This window comes from Sturnus vulgaris, chromosome 8, assembly GCF_052056855.1.
Source record: "Sturnus vulgaris isolate bStuVul1 chromosome 8, bStuVul1.hap1, whole genome shotgun sequence".
Classification (NCBI taxonomy): Eukaryota; Metazoa; Chordata; class Aves; order Passeriformes; family Sturnidae; genus Sturnus; species Sturnus vulgaris.
The window spans coordinates 26,903,391-26,925,847 of NC_142250.1; the positions used below are offsets into that span (position 1 = coordinate 26,903,391).

The 22,457-nt window shown below is 41.7% G+C and overlaps 1 long non-coding RNA gene across 3 annotated transcripts in view; it reads right to left on the bottom strand.

Annotated features, from left to right (window-relative positions):
* Positions 1 to 3,151: 3,151 nt before the first annotated feature.
* LOC148223038 (uncharacterized) overlaps positions 3,152 to 22,457 on the bottom strand; it is a 29,281-nt gene continuing 9,975 nt past the window's right edge. For all 3 annotated transcript variants that reach the window (XR_015805183.1, XR_015805184.1, XR_015805185.1), the window contains exon 2: positions 3,152 to 19,558. This is a non-coding gene — a long non-coding RNA (uncharacterized LOC148223038). The remainder of the gene's footprint in view (positions 19,559 to 22,457) is intronic.

Below are 22,457 nucleotides of genomic sequence, written 5' to 3' on the forward strand. Positions count from 1 at the left end.
GTGTCCTCATTCCTCTCTGTTACCAAACCTCAGGCTGAAGTTGCACCTTTGAGATCACTATCTCAGACGTTTTCTTAACTTTCAAGGAGGTACACCAGGAACATCAAAATATGTGAAGACTGCTTTCCAGCATGGCTGTTGACTCTTTGACTCTTCTATCCATGAGATAGGGGCCAGAGATGGAAAGGGCTGAATTTTCTGATGTTTAACAGAAAAAACATTTCCCAGGAAGAGACAGTAATTTGGGAGTATCTTTTCTATCCAAATACTGAAACTCTTTTGAGGAAGTTCATGTCTCTGAAGCTTCCCCTGGTTCATGAAACTGGTTTGAAAATGACCAGCTAATTTAAAAAAATAGGATGGCTGAAAGGGGCAGGCAGTCCTGAAGGGATTTCCAAATTGTTATGAGCATGTCAGAGGGCATATAGATCTGTGAATTAATACCATTAAACTGTACTGCCTGGAGTAAGATTTGCTGCAGAGATTACTTTCAGAAATAGGAAATTTTCTTCTCCAGATTTATAGATACTGGGCTGTGCACTGAGGGTGGAGATACCGAGGTTTACCATAGCTGCCTTTGCTTGATGTTTGGGTTGCTGCAATGCATTTTCTGCAGAGGTGTTAGAATAAATTAAACTGAATTCCTCAGGGCTTGTGCTTGCTAGGATGACATGAGAGTCAACCCTGGCTGTTGTCCCAGGAGATGTATGTGGGAGCAGATTTGTCTGTATGATTTTACTGGTTTACTTTGAATTAAGCACTCAAACTTGGTTCACTTTGCTAAAAGCAGAATGTGTTGCAGCACTGCTAGGATTTGAGAGTTATAAAACAGGCAAGCTCTCAATATGGATTGACTGAGAGGTTCCTCCTCTGCCAGAGGGGTCCTGACTGGACTGCTGGACTGACCTTCTGCCCTTGTAGTAATGCACCAGACAGCCAGGAGTTTGCTTTTGAAATCAGTATTGCTTGAAATGGAGGAAAGCTAGGAGATGAAACGTTACATTATTCAGTGGAAATGTTACATTACTCATGTGATTACTTTCCTTAAATACAGGGCTTTGTCATGGTCAAAGTAGTTCATTAACTCAACTGTGCACTGTGTACGTGACAAGAACACTGGCTTTGGTGGTATTTATAGACTGCTCCCAATGTTTGATGGATGCCATGGAAGTGAGGGCCTGCATCTCCCAAAAATTTGGCCCTGATAGTCTTTTACGAGGTGCTTGTGCTTCAGTACCAGATGTCATTACAAGAATTTAATGAAACTCTGTATGTTTACTTCACAAGCTGACACCCAAGGTGGAACAGGATGTGCACACAATCAACTCATGGGTTTTGAACAGTTGTTGAGAAAAAAAGCTCATGTTTGGTTTTTGGGGCTCTTGTATAGGGGAAGAAAGGGACTTCTCACTTGTCTTATTCTGAGAACTGTTTCTCCAAATTCTCTGGTTGCTCCAAATTTCCTATTGCAGACTTTCCACTCAGCCGATTTTTTTTTTTCTGTTTTTACCTATGTGACTGCTTTTTTTCTTTATTTTTCTTTATTAAATGTTGTTATTAGCAGCACTGAGAATTGGGCTGCTTTACCCTAGGGTTAGGGACAGAATTCATTAAAAATAAAAAATTTAAAAAAAAATCATCCAAGCAGAAGAAAAGCAACATGTTCACACTCAAAGAGCAGAGACAGTTGGCTAACTGGTTTTGCTTGGCACATGGAGTTCTTCTGCCTGCCACCAGTCTGTACTCTGCCTAGAAATAACATTCTCACTCATGTTGCACCCTGATTTGGCTCTGTGGCTCTATTTGGTAAAGAAACTGCTGGAATATCTGACACCACTCTTCAGCCTGGGACATAACACTCCTGTGTGAATTGGCTCTTATTCCCAGCTCTTGCTGGGCCTGGTCTTTGCTGCCAGGCTACATGCTTGTATTGCAACTTGCCACTAACATCTGGTAATAAATATAGAACTTTCTGCTTACTGCCCTTCATATCTAATTATATTCTGAACTGTTTTTCTTCAGTGCATCTCATAATGTCACACTATAAAAGATGAGGAAGACAAGTTTTAACAATTCCCTGCTTAAAAATAAAAGGTGATACAGTGGTGAACAATCCTGTTTTGCTGTTCCTATTACACGTCCTGCTGTGTACCCAATGGAGAATAAGGACCACTGCTTGATGGCCAAAGATGAAATTTTTGTGATCATAGCATAGAGATTTGAAAGTTTTCAGTTTTCCATAAAGAGTGATGTGGTTTTAGTGTGTTAAGCACACGTAGCCTCTGATGCTTTCAGAACAAAGGATTGAAAGGGGTATCTCAGCAGCTGAGTGTGTCCAGCCAGAGGAAGCAGGGACACTGTAGCAGTGGGGTCTGCTGGAGTTGGGCACAACACACGGAGGGCAGTGGTGCTTCAGATAAAGAGTGGAAACTCGGGATGGAAAAGTTACCAGGGATGCTGCAGACTGGCAAGCAGTGAGGTGAGTCTACACCTGTAATCACTGCAACATGGATGGATCTGGCAGGAAGGTCAGCTGCAGTAATATAACATTAAAGAAATCAATGTGACCTTGACAAGCACATGGCCTGGTCAGACAATATTGATCCACTAATGATATGCTGTTGCATAATCCTCTCCTATTTGGGTCAGATGGTTTCTAGACATGATTGATTTCAATGTTTGCAAGGAAGAACATAAGAAAGAAAGAACATAAATTATTCTGTGAAAGTTGGTTCTTGAAAGTAAAAATGTTTTGGACAGCAAATGAGAATTCTGTAGTAGGCTGACAGACTTGTGTATCCTTTTCTTTTTTTCATCATATTTTGAATCTTAATGCTAACTTCTCATAGAGTCACAGGAATGTTTGGGTTAGAAGGGACCTTAAAGCCTTCTCTTCTGCAGGATGAACAGTTGCAGCTCTATCTTCACAAGGGAGGTGCTCTAGCCCTCTGATAATTTTTGTGGTCCTTCTCTGACTTGCTCCAATATGTCTATGGCTGAATGCTCCAGAGCTGAGTACTCCAGGAGGGGTCTCAGAGACCTGCAGTAAAGGGGCAGAAACACCTTTCTCTTGTGCTCCTCAAGGATGATGAAAAATCCACTCTTCCTTCCCACCACGCATCCACAAAGAATCCAGGTCATTGTCACAGACTTCTGGCATTAAATACCCCATTTATTTGTATGGCAAAGTACCAGAGAAGACAGAAGACCTCAAGGTCTTTGCTAAAATTCTGTATCCGTGCAAAAATTGAATGTGCTCAGAGAGCTTCAGAATGAGGAAAACATCTTTGGGGGGATTCTTTCTGGCAAGGAGCTGAGGAAAGAGTAGAAAATAGAAGAGTTGAAGACTAAACCTCAAAGACTTCCTTTTTGTCTACTTCAGCAATCTCTAACAAGTTTCTACCTGGATTATTTCAGACATTGTGTGGGGCTTGACCTGACTTAGCAGTTCTACTCCTGCGTTATTGCCTTGTACAGTTTGAGGAACATCAGCTCGATCCATTTTCTAGGGTATATTTTTCATTCTATAACTACCTGTCAATTTGTTAGTTTTGGATTGTGTTTTCAAGGAAACTCCTAATTCAGACTTGTGCAGCCATTCATCAGGTAAAGGGCATGGATGAAAAATCTATACAGAAAATAGTTTAATGTCTTCTAGCTGGCTCCTTCCTTTCAGGCACCGCATGAAAACTCTAGTTCTCATTCAGATATGGTCTGCAACACTGAGTTGCTCAGATTTTTCTCAGGATATACTTAGAATTTTGGGAAGCTGGAAAGCAACTAGTGAGAGAATATGAGATATGTTTATAATTTAGTGCCTTGAGTTTAACCAGAAGTTCAAAAGTCATCCCATGCATTCAGTGAAGAATCAGTCTGTATCTGTAAAAACTGAAGAGCCATTGGTTTCTCAGTTCAAGTCCCAACCAGGGCATTCTTTAACTGTATGAAACTTCTCAAATCAAATAGGAATAGAAGCGTTACATCTTGACTTAAAAAATTTATTCAAAATGGTTTTCTATTTGTAAAATATTTAAACATTTGCCTGCAGTCTCAGGAATACAAGCAAAATTGTGCTACTACATGAAAATCTTATGAACTAGCACAGAAATGGAAGTCTAGATGCAACTGCAGTTTAGTAGATGACTTGTGTACATAACTGTAAATTATTCTGCAGAAGAATTACTTATTTAGAAATGCTTTATTTTTCTGACAATTCCATAATGGGCACATAGGAAAGAAATATATATTTCTAAACACATACATATATAACATTATCTTATAAATATTCTACAGCAGATATTTGAACCTGCCAGAAGCAGGCCAGGGCTCTGCTTTCAGTGAACCTCTGTGCTTTTCCATTCTCCTGAGTGTATCTTCATCCTTCCTTCTGTCTCTGCTCCTTTGACCAGGACTGTAGTTTGCTACAGACTGAGCTTTTGCAATGCATAAAACTGTCTCTGTGCTCTCAGCCAGTGAAAACAGTTTGTGTTCAGGAAATTGTTCTCTGAGTATTGCCTGACTGAACCCCTTTGCAAAAGTTTGTTTTTTACTTGACTGGGTTTTTCCAGCTTCTTGCTTGTTTGCTACCTAAATATGAACACGGGGGAGCACCAGAGGGTTTTTTTTAATGTTTTGTTCTGTTTGCTGTTTTTTGCTGCCAAAAAAGAAATCAGTGAGTGAGTTAGTTCAGGTATGATCTGGATGGGATCTCTAGCTGAGTGGACAGCTAAAGACTATTCTTGATTTTTCTTTGTGGCCAGTCCTCTTCAGAGGACTGGGGCTTCTTTCGTTCCCCACCAATGGCTGCATCACCCCCTGAGGGACATTTCCAGCTGTCACCACCTCCCGTGTTGGCCCCAGGTGGTTTAGCAGTGGCCCAGGGCACATCAGAGATGTTGTGAGGCTGTTGAGCTGGTGCCTGTGCACCTTCCCACTGAGGAGTGTGCTTGCCTTTGCAGCCGAAAGCAGAGGCTGCTGTGGAGCTCTGCAGGGCACAGAGCTGGGTGCATTAACATATTTATGTTGTTCTACAGCCCAAAGAAGCAAAAGTATGATGTGTTAAAGCTACTTATCTATTGCTCATGACTACTGCACTGCTGCTGTGTAATCAGCCAGAAAACTATCTTAGGAAGCCCTATTTTGCTTCTTTTGATGTCAAGAAGAAAAATCCCATTTACAGCAGTGATACAGAAACAGGAAGGAGCAGATGCTGGAAAAAAAATAATTTGAAAATTATCTGGAAGAGGGAGAGAATGTGTAGAAGGGACTGTAGAATAAATTCACCACATTTGATTAGGTATGTGACACAAAAAATCAGAAAATGAAGAAGCCTTTTAAAAGCGGCTGTTATAGGGCTGTAAAAATCGAAGACTAATTTCTGAGGGCTGGGGGTGACATTAAAAGGAAATTTGAAATGTAGTGGATCTTAGTCCTCTAGCAGGTGCTGCTGGGAATCTGGTGACTCTTCAGCAATTCATGTCCATATGAAAGTACCACAGGGTTTAACGTTGTCTTCACCCAGCACATGCAGGATTCCTTGTGTTAAGTGGCCAGCACACTCCACTAAGCATTGTGGCAGGGTTTGAGCCTTCATCTGCTGCAGCTTGGACAGAAGGTATAGCCGTGGAAAGGGTTTTAACCCTTTAAGTGCAGCGGAAATAAGATGTACAGTTACATGGTCGTCTTTCATGATAGAAAGAAAGAGACAAGTTTATTCAGAAACACACTTGGTTTTATTGCATGACTGCAACTCCAAGAGTAGAGAAAAGGTGATTGGTTCAGAGAGAACACACCCCATTCCCGGGCCTGGTCACACACCACAACAGGTGTTGTATCTTTGTTATTAATTCCTTTTTATTTTGACTAAATTATCGCTCTGGGAGAAATTCTCCCTAGCCTTGAGCTGGACCAGCTTATCGGCCGGGAACAGAGCTGAAAAGCTCCAGCCTGGAATATTTTCCGGGCTGTAATTTTCTTACTTTCTCAATATGTGTCCCTACAGAAGGTTTTGGGAGAGAGGCAGCCCAGTGCACAGCTCCTGGGGGTGAACATACAGCTGTTTTCTCTTTGTCTCTTAGCAAACTTACAGGCTTGTGTTGGGTTCTCTGGTTGGGATGGTGCAAGGCTGGGAATGCCGTGTCCCTCTCCTGCCATGCAATCTGCCACCCCCAGCCAACTCCCCCCAGCTTTATTGTTCAGCACGATGCCATGGGAGCTGGAATGTCCCTCTGTCCAGCTGGGGTCAGCTGTCTTGGTTGTGTCCCCTCCCAGCTTCTTGTGAACCCCCAGCCTTCTTGCTGGCCAGGAAGCAAAGAATCTGAAAAGTCCTTGATTTAGCATAAGTGCTGCTCAGCAACAGCTAAAACATCAGCATGTTACCAACATTATTCTCATCCTAAATCCAAAAAAACAGCACCATATCGGCTAATAGGAAGAAAATTAACTCTATCCCAGCTGAAAAAAGGATAAGCAGTGCCAAAAGCACTGATAAGTGCATAATAAAGTGACTACTCTTAGCCAGTTTAGAGCAGCTTGCACAGCATGCTGGGTTCACAGTTACACTCTGGCCTGCAGCAAACTTGAGAGAGGCACTAACTTTGCAGATCTCTTTTTACTGTGTGAGTGTTGTGCCCTTTTCTTGTCTGCCTGCTCCTAGGAGCAAGAGGCAGCCCAACTGCACTTCTTTCCCTGCCTATATTGACTTACCGTTAACATTTCTCAAAGCTTTTTAAATACAAGTAAAAAACTCCTGGCCCCTTTGGGAATACATCTGATTTTTCAGGTTTTATCTTTATCATTGATCCCTTTCCAGTTACTTCAGCAAAAGGTGAGGAAGTGATGTGTGAATGATGGAGCATCTCTTTTTTTGTAACTCGGCTGTATGTAAGGGTCAGCTGTTAAGCTGAGATTCTTACAGAAGCCCCAGAAATAGGTACTTTCTGCTTTTGTGCAGCCAAGACAATTACACCAGGGAGAACACTCTACAACACATTGAATTCTCATTTTTGCTCTTATACTTTTTTCTATTCCCCTCTTGCTCCCAGAGGGTAAACTGGACAAAGACTACATTAGGGATGTATCCTGTGAGGTCAAACTCATTGCAGACTTTTAGTGTGGCCTCCACAGGAAGAATTGCTCAACTCCAGTAGCAAGAAAGTGCCGATAAATGATTCCTGTACAGAGTTTACTTTTAAAAGCATTTGAAATTGGTTCTGAGCTGAGTTGAAGTAGAGCATAGAAGAGGAGAATAACTGACCTGTAGTTTCATCTGATAGGGGTCTTCAGGTCATTATGACATACCAAGTGGGCCTGTATTTAAGTGGAGAACACTAAGAGAACAGAGAAAGCATCCTATCCTTAGTTGTCAGTGATGCTCTAGCATTGCTTGTAGTTATTCTGTTTCTCTATTAGTTGTAAATTGGTTTGTTAAAAGGTCCAGTATTTTGGTGGACCAATTCATGGGGAAAAATGCATCTTTCATAGTACAGTTCAAAGAGGAAATGAAAGCTTGCAGCAAATATTTCCAGGATGTTATAATGTCATCTGGCATAATGCACTTCCTAATTCAGGGAAAGGAGGCACCAATAAATGTGCAAGAAAGTTGGTGGTCGGTTCCAGGTTTGTTTCCTTGGTTAACCAGGTGCCACATTGGACAATGTTTTGCATGAAACCATAATTTCAAACCTAGGAAACACAACTGCCAGACTTCTGAGGATTAGAGAGAGATGTATGCAGCTGATCTGCCATCCTGCTGAGGCCAACCTTCATTAGCAAATTTCTTTCTTGGGGAAAGGATGTAAAAAAGCTGTTTTTCTGGAGTTCAGCACCACGAGTTCAACTTCTCTCCCATACACAAGAGATAGGGGGTTCAGCCTTCAAGGACTCAAGGCAAAATCGTGCACTTGGGATAACGTGATGTTACCCGTTTGGGAGGACTTTTGTTCCCACCTACCCATCAAAGTCCACCTTAGACTGGACAGTCTGATTTTTCATTGCTTTTCCATTGCCCTTTAAGCAGTAGTTATTACTGTGGGTGCTGCATGATCATCTGCCTTGTAAGACATTCTCTGACATGGGTATGAGGGCAGAGTCAGACAAAATAAGGTTTGGGAGTTTTAGGTGATTTGTGGTGCTGATCCATTGTCTTGCACAGCAAAGCTGGACGAGGGGATTTCTGGCCATTTTCCCCCTGTCAAAATGGACATTTTAAATTAGGATAATTTACTTTTCCAGTTTTCAGGAGAACCCTACAAACAGCCTTGCTAGCAGGCCTGAGAAGAAGGTGAACCTTCTCATGAACTGGAAGATGCAGAATTGGTGACAGAAAGAGAGGAACATTTTAAGCTGGCATCAGTGCCAAAGATGTGATGCTACATCCCAGTATCTTCACAAAGTCTGTGGAGAGACATAGATGCTTCAAGAGATGCTTTAATTCAGAGCTTTCAGTAGATATCAGCAGAATGTCAGCCCAAATGAGTCTGACTCATTCTTGGTCTTTCAGTCTGTGCCTGGTTCCCTACATGCCCTTTATCTTGACTGTGCTTGAAGATGTAATTTGATTGCCAGGGCCACCTCCAATCCCTCCTTTCTCCTTTGTGTGTGTGAAGTTCTTTCACTCTGATTTGTTCCTCCCACCCAGCCTTTGTATAGAGCACCCTCCAACACAAAGTGCCCAAAAAAGGATTGTGCAGTTGTGAGGTGCTTGTCAGCATTACACCTCGTCACAGCAGGGAGGTGACTCAGCTGCCACCCTACATGGCTGGGATGTGTCACCGAGGGAATGATGACATTTTCAAACGCAGCAAAGTTTGGAAGTGGAGTAGAGGAGAGAGGAGGAATTGGGCTATGAAAGGACATTGGGGAACATCAATGTTTCCAGTAATCTGAAGCTTTTAGTTTAAGAAATATGTTTAGAATTTAGAAAAGCATGAGCTGAGCACATTGTGATCTGTTTTATAATTTTTTTTTTTATGGTAAAGAGAAGACTGGTCTAGTGCTTAGAATTTTTGCATATGAAGTGAGTAATTTAAATTCAATACCCTGTTTTGCAGCAAATTTATTTTCCAGCTCCAAAACAAGGTTGAGACTGGTGTTCCACTTGTGAGACCATGGGGAGATTTCAGTCACAGTCTATATACACTGTTGTCATGGAGTAGATCTGTTTGATGGACCCCCCTTGTGCATCAGTTTGTGCAGCATTGGGAGCTCTTTTGATGGGTAAAACCATGAAAGTGCAAAACTTTATTTTAGCTGTTATGGAGGACAAAATGGATTCACTACTTTTGGTGGCAGAGCTTAGACAAAAAAGAAACCTACTGTTTTTAAGGGGTACATAGACAAATGGGTATCAAGGCTGTCATGGAAATTAACATATGGAGGCAGCTTTTCCTGAAAGGACAGGGTACCTGCATCCTTCAGATACTAGAAATGGTGAAATTGGAGTTGTTGAAACCCAAGAAATTAGTCTGGGGTTTTGGGAAGAGACACTTTATAAGCATGGGAGATAAACCTCATATTTATTCTTTGCAGCAATGGATGGTTTCAAGAACAGCTAAAGGAGGAACAACTAGGATATAAACTGGGTTCAATCCACCACAGACTTCTTTTGCTACTGTGTAGAAATTATTTAGGTACAGTGAGCTTTGGCTTATTTGTAAGTTGGGGAAAGTATCCTTATCCTGCTTCACAGTGGTCCTTGCTCCTAATGCTAATTTATAATTTTTTTTATAAACCATTTATGTGCCATCCTGATGTCTGCAACTCTAGACTCTCATTTGGATATAGCCTAAAACAAACTTCCCTATTGCTTCAGAGTTATTGTGGGACCATTTGGAAGTGTTAGACATGAAGTCCTGGCCAGACTCCAAGTTCAGTGGAGTTCCAGCCTGTTTCCCAGAGAATCTCCTTTGTGTGTTCAGGAGGACATGCTCTCATCTGCTGTGTGTGTCTGCTGTGGGCTGTTAAAACAGATGACACGTATCACCCCAGAGGAGCTGCATGCTATAATTGGGAAATCTCTGTGTACAGTAAACCAGTGCATGGCATTTAAGGGTTTGAGATTCCTTTGGGGAGAAGGAAACTTACATAACAGGATGAAAGAGCATTCTGTTTAGATGGGAAGAGCCTGGATATGTTCTTTCTTTGGTAGAGCTGTAATTCCATATTCAGTGCTAAATGAACAGGTGACAATGATAAATGTTGGAAGAATATTGTTGTTGAACAAATATTTCAACCCAGCAGATGGAAACATGGATTCATTTAGTCTTTAGAAGTTTAGAAGCATGAAAGAAAATTTGTGGAATGAATCTTCTATGTCAAGAAGTCCAAGTCCGTGCTGTCAAAAACATTGACTGTTTTATTAACTGATTAAACTCACTTTAAAGCAAGCTAGGAATCACTGCTACCAAAAAGTTGTTTGATAGTCCAACACTTGTGATTAGAAAGCATTGTTTATTGCCCAGCTAAAATGTCAGTGCATGTTAAGTCTTTCCTTAGTGATAAATACTGAAGATTTATATGGAGAATGATAACATTTGGTTTCGCTTTTGTGGTTCCACTTGTGGGATGGTTTTTTCTCTTCCTGATCATACTGTTTGCCCTATTTCACACCACTTCTGATCTTACTAGCTCTTTGTGACTGTAGGTGACAGAATTGTCTGCTTTATCCCAGCAGAGTTTTTGTAATGGTCTAACAGCTCTCTCTTACTGGAAAGAAGGCACCTCATGTATTACAAAGCTGTTTTCCCCCCCCCATTCCTGCATTTTGTTGGTGTCATCTGCTGAATAACTAGTACAACATGCTCTGTCTTTTCTTTTGATTAGATCCTGCCTTAAAGCCACAATTCTTATTAGTCTTTAGCTGCATGCTTTGACTGTGATCCTTCAGTGCACTCACTATGATTTCTTCATTCTTGCCTTTGGCCAATTTCTGTCACTTTTTAAGTTTAATTTTGCAAGTGAAAAGGCAGAGTAAGACTGGCTTCTGGGAATTTACTAGTAAATTCCCATGGCAATAAGAGTTTTATTTTTCAATGGGAAAAGAAATCAGTCTCAGTTGGTGGCAGGGGGAAGCAGAAAGAATTATTCTGGTAATTGTTGAGGAAGATTGACATTGAGGTGCAATAATATGTAGCCCTCAGTACACCTTGTAGAATCAAAAAACTTCTTAAGCTGTGCATGTGTTGTCAAATTGCCTCAACACAAAACTCGAGTTTCTAGTTATGTATGACACAGTAATAAAGATGTGTCTGGGGGAGGAACTCAGGGGCTTTTGAGTTAATATAGATCCAAGTCCATGCAGCATCCTGATTGTCAGACTTCAGTGGCTGCTAGTTGAAGTTCTCTGAAGGAAAACTTTTTGCTGAATGGTTATTGACTTCAAATTTGCTTGTGAAATTTTTAGTTGCTTCTAAAAAGCATAAACACAATGCTGCTTTTCATAAAAGCTTTTTAAGTAAGTCCTCATTATCTTATGAAAAATATGTTCTTTTAAACCCTCTGACAGGGCTGGGAGGAATGAGCAAGTTGCATACTTTTTCAAGTCTCTGCATAAATAGGAGCAGATAGCAAGAAGTGTGGGGGGGAAATGGAAGTGCTTGGAAAAACTTGTAAAATAATTGCCATTATTAAACATGCATAGTTTCGTTTTGAATCTTCTTTATGTGAAAAACAAACTGCCTGCTGATCGTTACAAATTTGAAGTGAAAATCTGCATTTTGTTTAAAACTTTGAAAAACTTTTTCCCCAAACTAGCTCTGTTTTTAACCAAAATCTCATATAAAAAGGTGAAAATGTGGCAATCTAGCTTCTGCAAGTAACAACACAGTGTGGGTTAGCAGGAAGCATGAAGTGCAAGGAGCCCTGAGCAGCAGCTACCAGAGCCTGCTCAGGAAGATGAAGAGCCAGGATAGGAAATCTGAGTTCTCTCCCAGATGGGGAAAGGAAAATGGTGCTTGTAGAGTCTCCTGCCTTCTGTTGCTGTCCCAGCTCCGTCTGGCTGTGGTTTTGTGGCAGCTGTGATGGAGAGAGATGCTTGTATCATGGGAATCTTTGGAGCTGGAGAAGGCTGGCTGGCACAGAGGAAATTGTGTGCATTTACCCTTTACTTGATCCACAACCAATTTTAAACTGTATGACAAGGAATTTTCAGGAAATTTAATAGAAACATTAATTAAAATCATTAATAATTACATAAATTATTAATTTTCCTCTTTTGGACTTTTCAGCAGACTATAATGCTGATCCTTAACTCCAGAAAAGGGAGGGAAAGGACATAAATCCTGACCCTAGTGTCTCTGCTTTTTTTGTAGATCTACCATCTCTCCAGCCTTTGGTGATGCCTGACAGCAAGCCACAGAGTTGCATGCTTATAGCAGATGCCTGCTAACTTCTGGCAAGGGAAGGCAGCTGGAGGCTTGGAGTTACCATTAGTATCAGAGCTACAGACTGTAATTCTGTGCCTTTGAACATGTGAGCAGGCTTACTTGGTTCTTGTCACATTCCCTTTCCCTCCTTACCAGGGAGGCTATAACATCCTCCTAAGATGCAGTTTCTGAAAATGCTATTACAGAAATAGTTCTTATGGTGGAAAGCCAGCCCAGCATTCCCATCCTGCTGCTGCTAGAATCTGCCTTCCCTGCTACCACAAGCACTGGGAGCTGCTGGCTTAGACCTGACACGGAGATGCAAAGCTACACACCCTGCCTTTACAATGTGTGCTCCTCATTTTGCCTGATTGCTCTGATTGTGCTGGGAATCACTGTCAGAGGGGTCAAATTGAGGAGTGTGACCCTCCCACCACAATCCTGACAGTATTAAAGCCAGATCAGAAATCAGTCTGTAAGAGCTGAGCATTTAAGACTGGAGTTTTCTGTTTGGATGGCTGGAATTTTAAGTCCTTTGTGGTCTGAGGAAAGAGTTTAACTCTTGTTCTGTGTGGTTTGGTATCAGACAGATGTGCTGGTGGAAAGGAGCATTGCTGACCTGACCTCGGTGTTGGGCAGTGTTATGGAGCAGTGACATCCCACAGCACATAGGGGACAGCCAGGGATCAGCCCCAGCCAGCATAGGGGAGGGAAACACGGGTGCTGCTTGGCCAGCCTGTTCTCCTGTCACAACCTGCCTAGATGATGATGGAAAGGCTGTGGATGTGTCTGCCTGCACTTCAGTAAAGCATTTGACACTGTCTCCCACAGCATTCTCCTGGAGAAAGTGTCTGCAGATGGATGGGATGGGAATTCACTTCACTGGGTAAAAAACTGGGTAAAAACTGGCTGGGCCCAGGGGGTGGTGAATGCTGCTGCACCCAGTGGGCAGCCAGGCACAGCTGGTGCTCTCCAGGGCTCAGTACTGGGACCAGTCCTGTTCCATATCCTGTTCAGTGATCTGGATGAGGGGACTGAGTGCAGTCTTACCAAAGTTTACAGACTGAGTTGGGCAGGAGTGTTGATCTGCTGAGGAGTAGGAATGCAGAGGAATCTGGACATGCTGGATTGAAATGCCAGTTGTATGAGGTGTAAGGTGAACTGCCAGGTCCTGCACTTCAGTCACAACAATCCCACCTGATTCTGTGAGGACTGTGATGTGGAATGCTTTTTCTTAACTTTATATGTGGTTCATGTGCTATGCTGATAATGGAGCTCTTTAAGCATGGATGCATGAGACAGGCTCTCAGGTAGTTTGCACTGTGTCTGATACCTGCTGCTCCTTCTGTGCACAATATAAAATCTGCATTTCCTCTCCAGCTCTTTTAAGACAGTGCTGGTTTGATGGCTACAAATTATTCATTTCTCTTCCTACCCTTCATACGGTCTGCTTAGTATGAAAACAGTTCTTGGCAGTGACAGTTTCTGCATCACATCCAATATCACAAAGTCCCAGGTGTGGTGTGATCTTTAAGTGCATTTTCAGTACCTCTGTAAGGAGTTCTTGCCAGAGTACTAAACCAAATCCTGTTGATGTGGATGCATTTGTATTACAATGAAGTTCTCCCTCTTCTCTCTCAACTTGGTTTCCTATTTCCCAAACCCAGTGCTGACATCAGGTACGTGTATCTCCTCACATGGACGATGGCTCCTTCTCTAAACTGAACTATTCCTGTCTCAAAAGAATGGAGAATTTTGTGACTTACCCTAGGGCACTGCGGTGTAGCTGGCAGCAATAAAAAAAGCTACAGCAGGGAATGAAGGAAGGTCTTTTCTAGATGATTTTAAGTTCAGGATGTACTCACAATTGAGCTTTTGTTTGCTGTTGTTCTTTTTAAATAACTAAAAATTCAGGGAGTGTATTGGGGAAGCCACTTCGGTATGTTGGGTGCTCATCTGTCCCGGAGGATGTGGTGTGAACAGGGTGGACAGTTTCCTTCTCTGTGCAGAACAGAGCAAGGATTGTCTGAGTATGAGAAAGGCAAAGCAGTGATCCTTCAGACCACGGCCTTGTTACTCTGTGCTTTTATGTTTGAAATCAGGAGATTCTTTAGCTCAGCAATTTGTACTGTGCTGTAAGACAAAATGAATGAAAAGTGCAGTCTAGGGAAAAGACTGAGGCTTTCTTAAGTTTGCACTGAGCTTGCCCCCTTGATATCTTTGGTTTTTGTTTTTTTTTCTGAGATTTGCCATTTCTGTCAAAATATGTAGAGAGGTCTGGGACTTTGTTTTCAGAACTCGGGAGAGACTGGGATTTGAAGGAATACATGCCATCACCCTTATTGTATATATATGTTATGTATAATACAAAGCTGAATTTTTCACCTTTTGGCATCATGTATATTTTGATTCTTACCACTGTGACATTACTCTTCCACTTCAGAAATGATGCACAGCTTTAGAGCTTTGGTAGAGGAGGGAATATGTTTTCCAGTGATGTTGCTGATACCAGCCTTTACTTGGGGGTGAAATCGTGAGTAGAAGTTGTGGGTAGCTCAATCCCATTTGTAAGATTCCAAACTCCAGAGTGATGTCAATGAAAGGAGACATGGAGCTGGATAACATCTCCAAATTATCTTGTGTATGTGCCTGTATTCATCTGCCCAGTGAGCAATCTCTCTCCCTCACACCTGAGGGTTACACTGCCCTGCTGCTGTGGTGAGGTCCCACATCTCCACAAGCTGTCCACCTCTGCAGCATCCCTCTTCAGGTTTGTGCTTCTGGCTGGTAGCTCTGCCTCAGGCCTTTCTTGTACTCAGTTCAAATGAGACAAGAAAGGACAGTGGAATCGTTCCAGCCTCTTCCTGACTGTGCAGGGATTTTTAAAGGTGTACTGTTCTACTTTTTTTCTTCTAGAAGACTCCATGCACATTTTTCCTGTTTGCAGGGGTTTGGGTTTGCTAAGCCAGTTTCCTTGCTGATGGGCAACGTTTTCGTGTTAGAAACACAAGGTACAGGATACATATTCTATTTGTTTCAGTACCTTTGTAAACCTCATTTCAGGAAGATGAACTGTGGAGCTGGTGCTGGATGAAGAGTGAATGTGATGAATGGCATTTCCTACCCTCATGTTCAGGCAAGCATTCAGGTTTGTTTCATTTGCATGGAAGTAGAAGGGTATGAACAGCAACTTGAGTGCTGCTTTCTCTTCATTATTCACCTTGTTAAGCCCCTATTTTGCTGTGTTTGCCTTTCCTGTAATTACATATGTTCTTCTTACCTCCACACACTGTGGATGTGCCTGGATAGATTCAGCTCCTGGTGTAAATTTTGAGTAACTGCCTTGAGTTTAGTGGAGCTGATATTTAGCTACAATTCTCTCACAGGTCATGGAGTTGGGGCAATATAAGCCAGAAATGAATCAAGAGCAGTGTTCTGGTAGCTCTTGAGCTCCCAGGACAGATGCTGGTCCCATTGCCTTTCCTGTGTTATTGTCTTAGAGGTGCTCTATTTTACCCCCCAGTACAGCCTGACTCTGCTGCCTCTTGCTCAGGGCTGTTCCAATGCCTTAGGAGGGTAAAAGGAGGAAAGAGAGGCACACCCTGGAAAAACACTGCAGCTCTCCCCAGCATTAAACTCTGAGTTTTGACCCATTTTTCTCATGTGACTTTTAAATTGGTCACAGCCCTGCATATTGCACGTGTGAGTTCAGAAGTGACAGATCTTTCTGGGGAGCTTCCAGCAACAGCAAACACAGAGCAACTAGAGGCCAATGAGGGGGTGAATGTTTTATTGTCAGGCTGTGTAATGCTGTTATTGTGGCACGGGACAGGAGTATTTGATGCTGTGCTGGCCACTAATTCATGTGTGAAGCCTCAAGCATTGATCTGTGTGGATTAAATGCATGCTGGAGATGTTTTTTGTGCTGTGCCACTTCAAATTCTCTCTCATGATTCAACACATTCAAAGCAAATAATTTTCTGTTTCCCATTTGCCAGTGAATGCATGCCATTTAGTTTGTAATTGGAACACTGTATGCTGCGTGTGTCTCTGCTAAATAATGAAAAGTGGTCCATTTTCTAAATTGCACGAGTATTTGTCACCTTTGTTTTAAGATTAGGGCCATAAATTTTATGGGGCATGTGAATATATGTATTAGTTTTCCCACAAGGTGAATAAGTCATACTGTGATCTGACATGGGCTTTATGATCCTGCTCAGGTTATGTTCTGTGAGAAATTTTGACTGTTGCTTCTATATTTAGAATTGAGCTTTGAAATTTTTTTAAGGAAACAAAAATATGGAAGAAGTAGGCATATCAAAAGGGCTGTGCTTCTACGTGTTTTTCATAAGCCAGGAGATGCAATGAGCTGTGGAAATTTGGCATGCTGGAGGTGCTTGACAGTCCATTGCATATTAAATATGGTACATTTAAAAACTTTGATTTTACACAACTGCGGATCCATTTGATTAATGTGTTTTCTAGGGAGTTTTTAAATACTTGTATTGGCTCAGCAAAGTCCACTAATGCTTAATGGGGCATGACAGTGGCCTCAGCCTTGCTGTGATGTGGAATGTCAGCTGACAGGGGAGACAGAAAGGGTTATGTTCCTAATCTTATGGGGGATGAAATGCAAATGAATTAATGGAACAGAATTCCTTCATTCTTCTGGAAATACAATATTTTTTTTCAGGTCAGCAAACATTATGAAAACCTTACCATCTCTGCCTATGAAGAAACCTGTGTCCTTCAAAAAGTGAGAATAAAACTTCTCTATTTTATTCTTTACTGATACTACCATTTTTCCTTGAATATGTGGGATGTTCTTGGGGTTTTTTGGTGGAGAGGCTGAGGGAGGGAGATGGGGGCAGTTAGCAAACAACGTGACTTAACATGATAGGAGTTAATCAGAGTTCTGTGCCAAGCCAGCATTAGTCAATAAAAGCACTGCTGCTCTTTCTGAGAGAATAAACATCTTTGTGCTCTTCAGCTGTCTCTGTATTTTGGTGGGGGGGAGAAAAAGGGCTCAAAGAAATGCTGTAGGATTCCTGTCTGCCTATTATTTGTAATATACATAGCATTTGTTGTGCAAAGAAGATGGCAAAGTGCAGTGCAGTGAAAAGTGCTGATACAGAGTTGAAGTGGGGTTATCTGATATGCCTAAAAGAGCTTTTAGTAAAATTTTTTCACAGTTGCTCAAAGAAATGGAATTTAGGCCACTGCCAAGAACTGTTGAAAACCCCATTTTGGTCTAAGATCCTTTTTTCTGAGGTTAACTCAACAGGAGCTTTGTGAATTTGTGATGCAGGATTGAAACCAATGAGGAAACAGGAAATAAGAGGAGATCTGGAAATGCTCAGAGTAGTTACTGGGTGCAGTGTGGTTGGGAGAGTGGCTGTAGAGGGATGAACCTGTCTTTTTAGTGCATTGCTCTGAGGGATGCTAAACTGAGGTATGGGCTGCTTTGCAGGAGCAGTGGGAATGTTGGCTGGAATAAGTACAAGGACTACAGACAGATTGACCCTGATCTTATTTAACTTCCATTCTCAAAGAGTGAGCACATGGGTGGTGGGATCTTATCCTCAAGTGGAATTGTTGGTCTATTTAAAACATGACTCTGTGCCTACTGCTCTGGTTTTCAGTGGACTTAAATATTGTTATATGTCAGTAAGAAACCAACTTGACTGGAAATATGGATACAAGATGGACTCTAACACTGACCACCTTTTGATCAGGATTGTATCATGTGAAAGCTAGGCTTACTTTACACTTCACTAAAATATTGTCAGCATCTTGTCCTGCTCACACCAGTACATTTTCTAAGATGCAGGGACAATTTCTGTCCTGTTCTATCTCTTCTTGTCATCAATAGTCAGATTTTCATGAGAGAGTCACTCAGCAGGTCTTATTTTCACACAGACCTGTTTCCTGTTCATTGCTCAAGGTATCATAGGGTGATTGTAATTTAAGGAGGCTTTACAGGGGATTTAAGCAGATTTAGCATGGACAGGACCAGACAAAACAATGATTTGGCTTCCATTTTTGCAATTACACAATATGAGAAGGATTTTCTGAGCCAGGTACCCAAGGAGTGGTGAAACCTACTGTTCCTGCCTTATAAATTGAGGAACTGCCTCAGAGCACAAAGGTCTCATTAGATCTAGAAATTCAATGCCTTGATCTATCATAAATGTTTTAAGATTAATATGAAGGAGGCTAGATTTCTTTTAGTATTTCACAATTTGATTTTAGCCTAGATATTATTTCCCAATGGAGAAAGAGTTGTTTACTTTGGAAATATCACAAGTGATGGAATATTGAGAATTGAGCAATCATTTTTTGGTGCTTACAGACATCACCAAGATGCAAGGACACTTACAAAATGCAATGTTCAGGTAGAGTGACCAAGAGAAGTTGTTTAATTAAAGTAACTAAAGGAAGGTGAATATATACCTAGCAGTTACCATGAGTGGATAATGAAGGAGGCAGCCTAAATTTTGTCTTTGAAATGTATTGTATGATTCAGAGATTCTAGAGTGTATAAATGATACCACCTTCATTAACTTAAAAACTGTATCTTCTTGAGTCAACTCTGTGTTTCCAGTGCTAATTAAAAGCTCGTCCTTTGACTCCTGGAGAGTTTCTTTGAAGTGGTGCAGCTTAGAACAGCTGTGGTTCTGAATTTTTTTCTCATTTGCTTATATTGACAACTAGTATGAATCTGAAGGCAGAAAATAAATTTGTTCTCCCTTTAATAGGACCACTCATGCAAGGGCTCTGGGATTAGATTTTAAATTGGCACTTTTTAAACCTTTGATACAGTTACAGATTCAGTGAGCCATGTTCACCTTTCCTACATCTAGACCTAGCTGGAAATTAGTTTCCTCCTTTGTAAAAATATTTTCTAATAAACATTTAGCCTTTCTGCTAAAAACAGTGCAAAACACTCAACAACTAATATAGCTGAAAGTATACAGCTTTATTTCCTCCTCTAGAGAAACAAAACAGACAAAAAATAGCTAGGAAAAAGTAGACAACATCTGGGAATGCTGCTTAAAAGAAAATCTTGTGGAAGGAAAAGAAGAGGAAAGAAACACCAAGTGAGCAGTTTCATGCTTCTGATCACCACTTAAGACATACCTGCTCTCTGCACATCCTTGTTCACTTTCCTCAGGTTCCCTTGCATTATCTCTTCCCTGTAAGACAGAGAAGAGTTGAAGTCAGGTGGCAGATCTATCCCTGCTGTTGTGGCTGTGAGAGAACTGCTCTTCCCTTGTGACTCTTGTGGTGACAATCAAATAGGGAGGCCAGGGCAGGTGCCCTGAGCATTCTGCAAGGAAAGGAGAAATGCTCAGTCTCTGCTGGGTTTGTCAGGGTTTGCATGTCTGAATGTGTTGTCTCTGGAGGATGTAAGTGAACTTCTCTCTGTGAACAAGCGTGAGCAGGGGCTGGAGGGGGTTTTGTGTGGCAGGGAACTATGTGGTCATGAAATGGCTTGATTTTCACACTGTATCCTGGGTGTTTGAGTCTTCAGTGTCTCCAGGTTAGAACTGGAGCTTGTATTTAAATAGCAGTGCCCAAATATTTTTAAAAGATGTTTCCAGTATTAAACCATTTTGTTAGTGAGAGTATTGTAAAAATCTAGGCTTTAATATTGCTTCTCTTGGGAGATATTGGCAAGGAATTGCTGATTGTACTTTCTCTGAGTACACCTTTATAATCATTGCTATTCAAAACAGCATAAATGCTACTCCTGCAGGCTTCTGTGTCCTTCAGTCTCAGCAAGAACAGATCAATGCACCATGTAAGATGAGGAGGGTTGTGGAAAGCCAATATGCTGGTCTGGGACAGAATAAGACTTCTGAGGCAGTGGAATTGGGAAAGGGAGCATACCAATAAGGAGAAACTCCCCTCAGAGTTGAAGTGTAGTCCCTGTCAAAAAGAAGTTTCAGACTTCTGCCCAGAGCAGTGAGTGAAATGAATTTAAGGTGCAGAAGACCTGACCAGAAAGCAGGACAGCATCAAGATTTCTGGGCTCTTTAGCTAATTTTGCCATTGACACAATCATAGTTGCCCAGCTGAGCCTGTTCTAACTTTACATCCTTTAAATAATATGAAAAAATCAGTGTAGAACCTGCAGTCCCATTCAAGACTCATGCAGTTTGCAGAGCCCTCTGGGATGTGCTGGAAGAAGGGGACAAGAATATCCTACACATTCTGTTGGTTCCTCTTGTGGCAGGGTATATTCAGAGCATGTAGGGTTGCCAACTCACTGGCTCATTGTGGAGGTGTTTGCTCAATGAATGAGGTGGAGGAACAGAATTCTGCACTCTGAGTTTGCTCATATGGCAATGTGCAATGCCTGTTCTCTTCAGGGATGTGAAGGACACCATCTCCATGCAGAAAAACAGACCTTTCAGAAAACTGGGCCTCGAGATACAAGGCAAATGGAGAAATGAAAAACTCAATTAAGCCAGTTTTTTTCCCCTCAAACCAAGAGTGATCTCTCCTTGCAAATGATGAGAAGCCTGAAAGATAATGCATCAGCTAGGGACTTCTCTATAGGTTTAACTGGAAAGAGGAAAACTAGCAGCAGCCAGTGCATCCCAGCAGAAAAGTTGCTAATAATCACATCCCTGAATCAATCATGAACAGCAGAAATTAAGGAAATAAGGAAGAAGATAAAAGTCAATAATCTTCCTTACATCTAATGAAGTCCTCTTGGACACGTCATTTCTGCTGGGCTCCTAATGCATCCAGGTTCATTCTTGGTCAGCAGCTGTTACAGATCCCTGTTGCTTTGGTGTGTAAGATAATGCCTAGGTTGGGTTTCATAGTGTGAGGATTGCAAAGAAATACAGGAAATAATCCCATCCTCAAAAATTTCTTTTGAAAAAGGTAGAAGAAAATTATCTTTCTCTCTAGAATTTACCTACCACTGCTGATGTTAGAGAAAGAAGGAAAACCTAGAATAACAGACCACACTGTCAGGGCCTACTCCATTCTTTATAGAAATATGTGCCAAAATAAAATTATTTTTGGCCATAGTCTGGCAAATGAGCAAACACTTAATCTTGGTGTCTGCTCACAGCTGTTTGACTTCGAGATGATTTACTCCAAATCTTCATTTAATTACATCAGCTGCCTCCAGGGCTCCCTGACCTCATGTATGTGATGTGGAAACAGGTGATGATAGCTGCTGAGGGCTATGGCTGTAGATTCTCCCTTTAGTGAATTCATTTTAGGTGCCTGTAAGGATTTATTTTGGATTCTCATGCACTGCTTAATTTTTAATGAGGATTGTGAACTTGGGTTAAAGCAGCACTTTCAAATATTTTTATTTTGGTACTAAAAAACTGGGAAAATGAGATGGTAATGTGTGCTTGCAGCCCAGAAAGCCAAGCTGCACAAAAAAGAACATAGCCAGCAGGTTGAGAGAGGTGATTCTGCCCATTTGTTTCTGCTCTCTGAGACCCCTCCTGGAGCATGGTGTCCAGCTCTGCAGCACTCAGCCCAGGAAAGGCATGGACCTGTTGGGGCAAGTCCAGAGAATGGCCACAAAAGTGATCAGAGGGCTGGAGCACCTCTCCTGTGAGGAAAGGCTGAAACAGTTGGGTTTGCTCATCCTGGAGAAGGGAAGGCTCCAGGAAGGCCTCTCAGTATATAAAGGCATTTATAGGACAGGAGAGACTCATTAACAAGACCTGTAATGACAGGACAAAGGGCATCAGTTTTAAACTGAAAGAGGATATTTTATATTGAGCCTAAAGAATAATTTTTTATGATTAAAGTGGTGAGACACTGGTAAGGTTCCCCGGGGCACCTGTGGATGCCCTGTAATTGGAAGTGTTCCAGGGCAGGTTGGATGGAACTCTGAGCAACCTGGCCTAATGAAAAGTGCCCTTGCCCATGGTGGCAGGTTGGAGTCAGATGGCTTTCAAAGGTCTCTTCCCATTCAAACCATTTCTTGATTCTGTGAAATACTCCTATGAAGGGCAATGGGAAAGGGAGACAAAACAAGGGGGATGAAATCTGTTGTAGAAAGGACTATAAAGGGTAAATGAGCTTTGCCTGGGTGGCTGCACAAATGAAGAA